The sequence below is a fragment of the Falco biarmicus genome, chromosome 7 (assembly GCF_023638135.1).
Source record: "Falco biarmicus isolate bFalBia1 chromosome 7, bFalBia1.pri, whole genome shotgun sequence".
In the NCBI taxonomy this organism is placed as follows: domain Eukaryota; kingdom Metazoa; phylum Chordata; class Aves; order Falconiformes; family Falconidae; genus Falco; species Falco biarmicus.
Genome location: NC_079294.1, coordinates 48,010,432 through 48,018,859, shown reverse-complemented (window position 1 = coordinate 48,018,859; position 8,428 = coordinate 48,010,432). Strand labels below are relative to the sequence as shown.

General features: G+C 40.5%; 1 protein-coding gene across 1 annotated transcript in view; it reads left to right on the top strand.

Moving 5' to 3' along the window:
* The window catches only part of FANCM (FA complementation group M), a 545,047-nt gene that overhangs the window by 105,131 nt on the left and 431,488 nt on the right, over positions 1–8,428 (top strand). The gene's annotated exons all lie outside the window — the stretch shown is intronic.

Sequence of the window (8,428 nt, the reverse complement as noted above, 5' to 3'; positions counted from 1 at the left end):
AGCGGGGCACCTGAGGGCGAGGAGGCTGGGAGGGCGTGGCGGGCGGCGCAGGCCCGTGGCTGAGTGTACAGGCCTGAGGGAAGCGGGGCAGGGTCGGACAGAGTCGAGCGCGGACAGGCATGTGTGCTCCTTGCTCTCGGGTAAAGGAACGACGCCGAAAGTCTGCGTGCAGCATTCACCTCCACGTCTTTGCAGTGTCAAGGCTTCTAGGACTTTGCCTGCAAAGTGACTCCAGGCTGTAACTACGTGTAGTTTTTTTTTAAAAGACAACAATAAACGCAGTCTATAACCATTACCTTAAATGGGGGTTGTAAATGGAGCTCTGAAAATTTAGGCGAGCTGTTGCCTCTGTCTTGGCTGAAAGGTTAAGTGGTAGAGTTTTGTATTTCAAGTGGGAAAGGAGGCCAGTTACTTGCATGATATGTATAGCAGAAATCAACAGCTTCACCTGGCAGCCAGGCTCCCACCTAAAGAGGAGGCACAGTGAATAGTTGTGGATCAGGTGTGCCCAAGACTCGGATCAGGCCAAGTAGGCAGGCTTAGAAATTCGGTTTGGGGTAAGAGATGACTTCAGTGTTTACAGTAATTGACCAAATGACTGTTAATGAAGAATAGCTGCATTAAAAAAAGAAAAAGTTATGCCGGGATATTTTGGGGTTCTATTTGGTATTTTTCAACTCTTAACTTTTTGTTTGGTAATTGAAGTCTTTTGGCTTCTTCCAGGAAATGCATATGCTAATTACTGGCTCAGATAATACAGCAAACAATTATCCTGTGCTTACTGCCCCTAGAATGCCTAAGAATTCATATGCAGAGGAGAAAACCCCAGGTACACAGTTGTCAGTGTTAAGAATCAAAGGCAGGTGTGTCTGTGGGGAGTGTGGTCATGAGTTATAAAAATAGTTCAGTGAGAAGCATGTTTTAGGTTACATGAATAGAATAGGTTACATGGCCTTGAAGCCTCTTCGTGATGGTTACATGTGTTTCTGAGCTTCTTCCCCAGTTAAAGAAGAGTATCTGCTACAGAGATTAAAACTTGTGAGTAAACTGTGTTACTACTGTTAGGCAGAGGTGCATGGACACTTGGAGGCCAAGAGCGAGCGTTTCAGAAGGTGTTGGTCACAGAAGGGATCTCTGCAAGCTGGACTAGCTCTTCTGATGCCTGCCACTCGCCTTGGCTCTGTGTGCTGTTCCTTCTGCCGCAGGGGAGTCACGGGGCTGGTAGCCCTCTTGGCAAGGAGGACACTTGGAGAAGGCAGTGGGGAAAATTAAAATAGAGCATGAAAAAGTTTAAATGGAAATGGCAAGAAAAGGCTGTATTTAATTTTACGTTAGTTGTTACATGCCTGATTGTGGTTTGTATAGAATTCACTGTCCATTCAGCTGGTGTGGGCTCAGCCTGGCTTAGCACAGCAGTGGTAAGCCAAAAGTACTAGAACAGTTTAATACGCTGTAGTATTGCCAGTTTCTAGTGGTGTGTGTTGCACTGTAATGGTTCAGCTCCTCTTAAAAGGCAAAAAAAGCTAAATTCAACCCACAATTTATGGGTTCTCTAATGTTAACTTATTGCTACCATAGTTTCTTAAATACTTGCCAGATCAGCTTTTGCCTAAGTAATCAAAAGCGAAGAAAATTTGTTTTGCTCGTTACTTGCAGAAGCCATCAGACTTTTTCTTCCTTTCAGGAAAAAAAAAAAAAAAAAAAAAAAAAAGTAGGACCTGAAGGAGGTTGAGTGAGTGGTAGTTAGTTCTTTCTAGTAAAAGATAGGTTTAAGATTTGGGGTTGTCATTTACATAGTTGTGGGTGCCCGTGCTTATTATAAATTTTGTTAACAGGGCAAAGCAAATCCCCCTTTGTACCTACTACCAGATACTAGTGGTGCTTCCTCAGTAGTATTTCTTGAATAATTTTTAAGCTTGTTTGCTGATCCTTTGTTCATAAAGGAGAAAACATGTTAATTATATAGAGAAGAAAGAATAATCTAGACTAAGTACGGTAAGCTGTTAAGGTGGATATAATTAATTTGATTGTTCATTGGGTAGTGTGGTATCAGGTACTGCATGTAGTTGGAACAGCAGCTGTGTACACAGGAGAGCTTATTCTGTGGGACAGCAGATCCAGCTGGAGGCAAAAAGTGCAAGTTCTTTAGTTCAAGGCCACACCTCCAAGTGATGGGTGCTTGATAGCCTTATCAGGTCTTTGCACTGTGGGCTTAAAAGAAGACCTATGTATTTCACTGATTAGAATGCATCTAGTTTAATCTTAACAATTACAAGAAAGGACCTGAATATTGGCATCCTGACAATTGGTTCTCTTTGGGCAGGCTGCTGATGCCAATAAAAGTCTCTGGAAAGAAAGGATTAATCACAGGACAGATTATGACTGCATTACAAAGGGGGTTGCCAAGGTATTTTTTTCAGACTTTCTGCCTCTGTTTAGTTTCTGTGGAGATGCAATCCATGCTGATGAACTTGAGTCGGTATTACTCTAAGCAGTGCCTCAAGCAGAGTATCAGCCAATAGACCTGCTTCTGTTACTTGGTTGCTGTTGTCCCCTTAGAGCTGATTCGCCAACCACCACAATCGTAGATAACCTGTATGGAAGGAAACGCCAAATGTGTCTGTAAACACGTAAAGTGTCATTCTCCTGACTGGTCTGGCGTAGGACATTTTGGTAGTAGCTGCAAAAACACGAGCCAGAAAGTCTGGTTTGTAGATTATATGTAAAGTCCAGTAACCTCAAAGCCAGATCTGTAGCATGAGTTTAAACTGAAAAAGAAGAAAACTTGCATGCTGTTTGGCTGAGAGGTGCATGCTTTTTCACATTTTCTTAATGGAAATACTTAAGGTTTTCTCTTTTTACTTTGGGTGGTGATGATGGTGGTGTCTTTTTAACAGCTACTGTCAATGAGGCAATCCTGCAAATTATGTATACATATAGTAGGTATAGAGGCGTAAGAATAAATGTCTGGAGTCTTCTGAGTGATTTTACCTTATTGCAATCTGGCAGTCACTGTTCTGTATAATGTTTTTGTCCTGGAGAGATGCCTGATGAATGAAAGACCAAGGGGACAAACAGATTCTGTTAGTCCTTTATTGGCTGCAATACCTGTGAGAGAATGCGAAATGTTCTGTGTTCCCAAAACAAAGTTCCAATGGGAGAAACGGAGCAAAGGGAGGGAGCTTGTTTGAAATTGAGTCTCTTTTGTTGCATCGTGTTTAGCCAAGATAGATTACTGTTGATAATTAAAGAAATGTCTTCTTGCCCTCAGGATTTCTATTCTGTATTCCTGTAGTTATTGTGAAGCTCTGTGAAGAAGCTTAGTCTTTTATAGCTCCTTTCCTTTCTGGAGCTATTTTTCTGGTAGCTTAGTAATTATGTTGGTCATATCTACACATCTGCCTAGCTAACTGTTGTGTTACGTACTGGCAATACCCGTACTGCGCTTTACCCATTTCTTGATGAAAGGCGTACTCCCAATTTCTGAGAGAAAAATAATTGTTGTCTTAATTTTCCATACATTTTTATCATTCATTTTTTCCTTCATTCAGATTTTTGAAATCTTAAATGAATTGTATGGCTGAAAAAACATACCCTACTGCTTCCTTTGCGGGAGGGGGGGCAGAAGAAAATCCTTGTATGTTACATATATGTCTACATATAGGTATATACAGAATGTTTTATTACTGGCTTTAAAATATAAAAATACAGAATAACCTTCATTAAGCTTAATTAAACCTGTTCCCACTGCAAATTACTGATAGAATTCACTGCATATCAGATTTCTAGCCTATATTTTACTTTCCTGTTTTCTTTGTAGGATCGTCTTGAATGAATTAATCTGTTTCATTACAGCTGTTAGCTGTGGAATCTTTACCTAAGCTTGCTTCAGTTTCCAGAGAGTTGGAAGGTATTCAGTGAGTTAACAGAGTCCTCAAGACAAAAATAGTCTTGTGGTTACCCTGTGAGAACTTTGTGCTGTCTCCAATCTGCTTCTGACAGAGTTCAGCAGATGTCCTAAAGCAACATTTTCATGGGCAGACTCACAGAGAATATTCAGTTTTCTGAGGGCCTGATTATTAAAAGCCCCAGATACTCCTGAGAGCTGCTGGAGTCCACAGAGACATTGAGCTGCAGGGGCAGCGTGGTCTGGGTAACAGGGCTAAGTCTCCATTCAGGCTGGCTGCTCATTCTTCTGCTCCTGCACCACTCTGGTCTTGGCTGCAGCAGTTTGGTCTTCTCAAAGTGGGGATGGGGAGGTTTCTTACATCTTTTTGATGACCTTAATGGAAGTTTTGGAGACATATATGTTTTTGTTTATGTTAGAGAAGTGATAGCTTGCTGCGGTTACCAGAAGAAATTTTGATGGGGATAACTGGATTCCATCTTCCTGTAGAAAAAGCTTGTGCCTTGCCACCTGCTGTCTTGGAAGATACGTGGCTGGCCTTCCCATTTTGTGGTGAAAGAGCATAAAGCCCTGCAGTGGCTAAGCACCGCCAGTGCCAAGCTCAGGAAGGATGTCACTGCTGTAAGCTCAGCAGTCTGCATTGATCAGTGGAGGCAGATGGTGACATTTCTTCCCAGCCTGCTAACTGTGACTGAGGATTCCCTCCAGCCTGAGGGTTTGCCTGAAGCATTTCAAATGCTCAAGATCTCCAGGAGCAACACTTGAAAACATGGGTATTCTGTCTGAAAAAAGCATAGTGGTGGGAGTTCTGCATTTCCCACCACTTGCTGTTGCGGTTCCTGAATGCCTTTGAACCGATCAGACTCGCTCATGTCTGCACGTGCTCTCTGCTGGGAGAAATCTCTGCAGAATTTTGTACTCCATTTTCCAAAGATAAAGAGCTACTTTTCTCCCAGGTAAAAAGCCCTTTGTGTTCTGAGCTGGCTTTCCACAAAACTAATTTACCAGCTGCTCTTCTCAACACCAGCCAGAATTAGTAAATTGATGGGACTAGTCAGGATAGTTAAGCATAAGTTTAACCACTTGTAACATTCGAAGGAAGGGTGGAAATCTGTGGAGTACTCAAAACAACATTTACGCAACTTTTCACTTGTGACTCACAGGCTGAGGCCTTGCTCAGTCAGACTTTACTGGCATCAAAACAGAGCAGTGTGAAGCTATGCTGCAGGGTGTATTTCAGACAAACAGTATTGCTGTCCAAGACTTGCAAAAGCATCGAGTGATTTTTACTTGTTGCTGTCCTTGAAAGAGAAGCGTTAAAGGTTTTAGTTTTCAGATGCAAGTCTCATCTGTTGAAAGTGGGACACAAGTAAAGTGTCTTGAGTTGGATCCAGTCCAAAGCCTGCAACTGGAGATAGCTCTCTGAGGACATTGTTTTAGCATTTATATTTTGTTTTGCATTTAAAGATCATGGTTAACAATGTTTTTAAGAACATTCTCATTCTTAAGCCCCTAGCTATACCTGTAATCCTCTCTCTGTCATGTGCTAAGTCAGTCAGTTTGAATATTGGTCAAACTCCCTAGATAAAGGTCTTGCTATAAATTGACTAAATTAGATCAGATTTGAAGTTTCACTTAAATGATGTTGATTAATTGAAGTGCACTCACCTGTGGGCTCCTTTACTTGCCATTGATCTGAATGTACCACTGATCTAAATTTAAAATTAATCTAAACGTGACCACCCTGACAACTGGTGGAACTTGTGCTGTTGGACAGGAGGGGCCTTTTGGTAAATACCTTGTTGTTGTCGTCGTCTTTTTTTTTCCTTTTTTTTTTTTTTTCTCCCCATCCTTCAGTGCGAGCACTGTCCCAGTGCATCGTCTTCGTGTACCAGTCTCAAAGCAGTGGTTATAGCTGTTTGACAGAGCATTTTCTCTACCATTTCTTCATCAGCATGTCATTGCTGTCCACCTGTCAGACTTGAAGAATACCTTTGGGCAAATTCTGAAGAGCCTTCCAAAACTGAATTAAATCGTATATATGAGTAGGCTCTACATTGTTGAGCAGACTGTCATACAAGTTTGCGATCTCTTAAATGCTCTTCAGCACAGTAAACTTATTTGTGTGGGTATGCCTCACTCTATTGTTCCTTTGAAAGAAAATCAGAAAGAAAAAGAGCAGCTTCCTCAAGCAGTGCTGCTTCACACAGCTCGTAATGCTCTAGTTTCCAGTGGCGTTCCTTGGACAGGGTCATGTTCAGCTTGGCTAAAATGGGGCTTCTGCAAGGCCTTGCTTGTCATTACTGGAAATGGGAACCAGATTTAAGAAGCTGTTCCAGATTTTGGTATTGGAACAGTCCAGTTTGTCTTCTAAGTACAGCTGCTTGCAAAATGTCAATTATTAAGTTTATTTTCTTTTTTCTTTTAAGTTCAATCTAGCACAGTTTGGAGTTATCCAGGTTTCAAATGCATGTCTTGATTTTTCTGTAAAGTTCTGCTAATATTCCACCAGGATGAAGGTGCTGTAGAAACAAATGATAACTGAATAGCTGTTCACGGCAGCAGGTGGTTTATAAGCAAAAAAAGCAAAAGGTCTTTTGTGAGTCTGTATGTTGGCTTGAGCAGTAAACAAATACTGACTTTTCTACAAATGCTTCTGAATGAAAGCACTACTTGTCACTGACAAAACACCACTACTGTCGTCTTTAGGTGACATCGGGTTGCTGCCATCAGATCTTTTTTTTTTTTTACTTTTATTTTATTCTTTTGCCTTCTCTGAATGGTATAGTATTACTTACGTTCTCAGCCAGCAGCTCAGAGGGAGGGAAGAGGGAATAGAATAGGAAGCTGTCATTTAGGGATATAAAAAAAAATATTAAGTGAAATTAATGAATAAATGAAGTGTTACTCCTCAGGCATCTGATATCATGAAAATTGTTTAATGTGTTTTGTATCTAATCTGTACCTACCTTTTAATACAAGACAGTGATTACCACCTTTGATAACTGTGTTTCCTTAATTGATTCTTTTAAAGAGTTTTTCAGAAGCCTGTAGGAATCAGAATAAAACTTTTGAACTGATTTTTTCACTGCTCTCTTATTCATTCTGATATATGACCGAGGGATTTTGTTTGCAGAGGTAATATTACTTATCGAGATAAGCTAGGTGATTTTCACAAATCAGAAATAGTTTGTGCATAAATGAGGTTTGTTGGGCTCTCATTTCCAGTGTACCTTTGAGATTTTCCATAGCCAGGAATATAATACTTGTTTATGTTCAAGAGATCTGGATATTGTTTGGAAAAGCACTGGATTTATAAGCAGGTGCTAAGTCTTTTATTAAAAATGGCACATCAGATTGCTGTGAAAAATTTGCTTCCTCAAAACATGTTCATATCCAGCATATTCTGTCATTAAAATTGAGAGTTTCCATCAACCCCTTATTTCTTACCGTTTCTTTCTTATTGTTGTATTTTCCCGATGGTTCATTCTTCTGAAGGACTTTATGGATCATCAATGAGATTTACACGTATAGCGGTTCCACTCCATGCTCTGGTGACTCCTGAAAACAGCTTCTAAGTAAAGGAATCCAGAAATGTGATCTCACATTGATAATGTCACAGCCTCCGTAACAAATACTAAGCCAAGACTGTATGACAGTCTATCCGTGTTCCTCCTAAATGTAGTTACTCATTGATTTCAGTTACACACAGTGTATATGGCCATGTCAAATTGTACCTAACTCTAAAACTAAAATGGAGAAGAAGAGGGGCCACTGTGAAGAGAATCTTTTGAAAGAGCTTCCTTTGGCCCATACGTTTCTTCAGAAAATGTCATCCTAATTGACAGATTTTCTTTGAAATAAGACCTGAAAGTTGTTCTCCAAAGTCAGATCTGGGATAGGCAAGTGCTGTAACAGGTAGTGGCTTTGCATCAGGATCGATGGCACCATGAGGGTTCGACACCATTAAGTTTCCCATTAGGCTCTGGATACCCTCTGCCAATGCTTTTCATGTTGGTTCCTCAGGCCTCCCCTCTGCAACTGGAATACCTGTCAGGCTTTTATGAAACAAAATATTTTGACAAGTAGAGACCACACTGGAAGCCAGCCTTGTTCTGTTTGTTACCAGTGTGTTGTCTTGCTGCAGCATGTTACCATATGTCTGTTTTAGCCTTTCTTCTGTTACATATAAAATAGCAAGTGAAATTACTGTATGAACACCATTTTAATAGAGCAGTTGCAGTCCTTTAAGAGCAGTGTGTCGCCTTACGATAAGTGAAACTTGATGTGAAATTTTGACAGCTGTATATCAATAGGTAGACACCATAAGAGGACTTTGCAGGCAGCGTTGTTTAGCAGTGGATATATGTAATCTGTTATTTGGTGCATGAGTTTTGCTCTCATTTTATTAACAGTGAATTCATTTGCATTCATAGTGTTCATGCTTATTTAGTAATTTTGGTTGGAGTACAAATGTGTTAGTGAAACTGATTTGTTTTGCTGTGAAAGATTTGCCCTTTA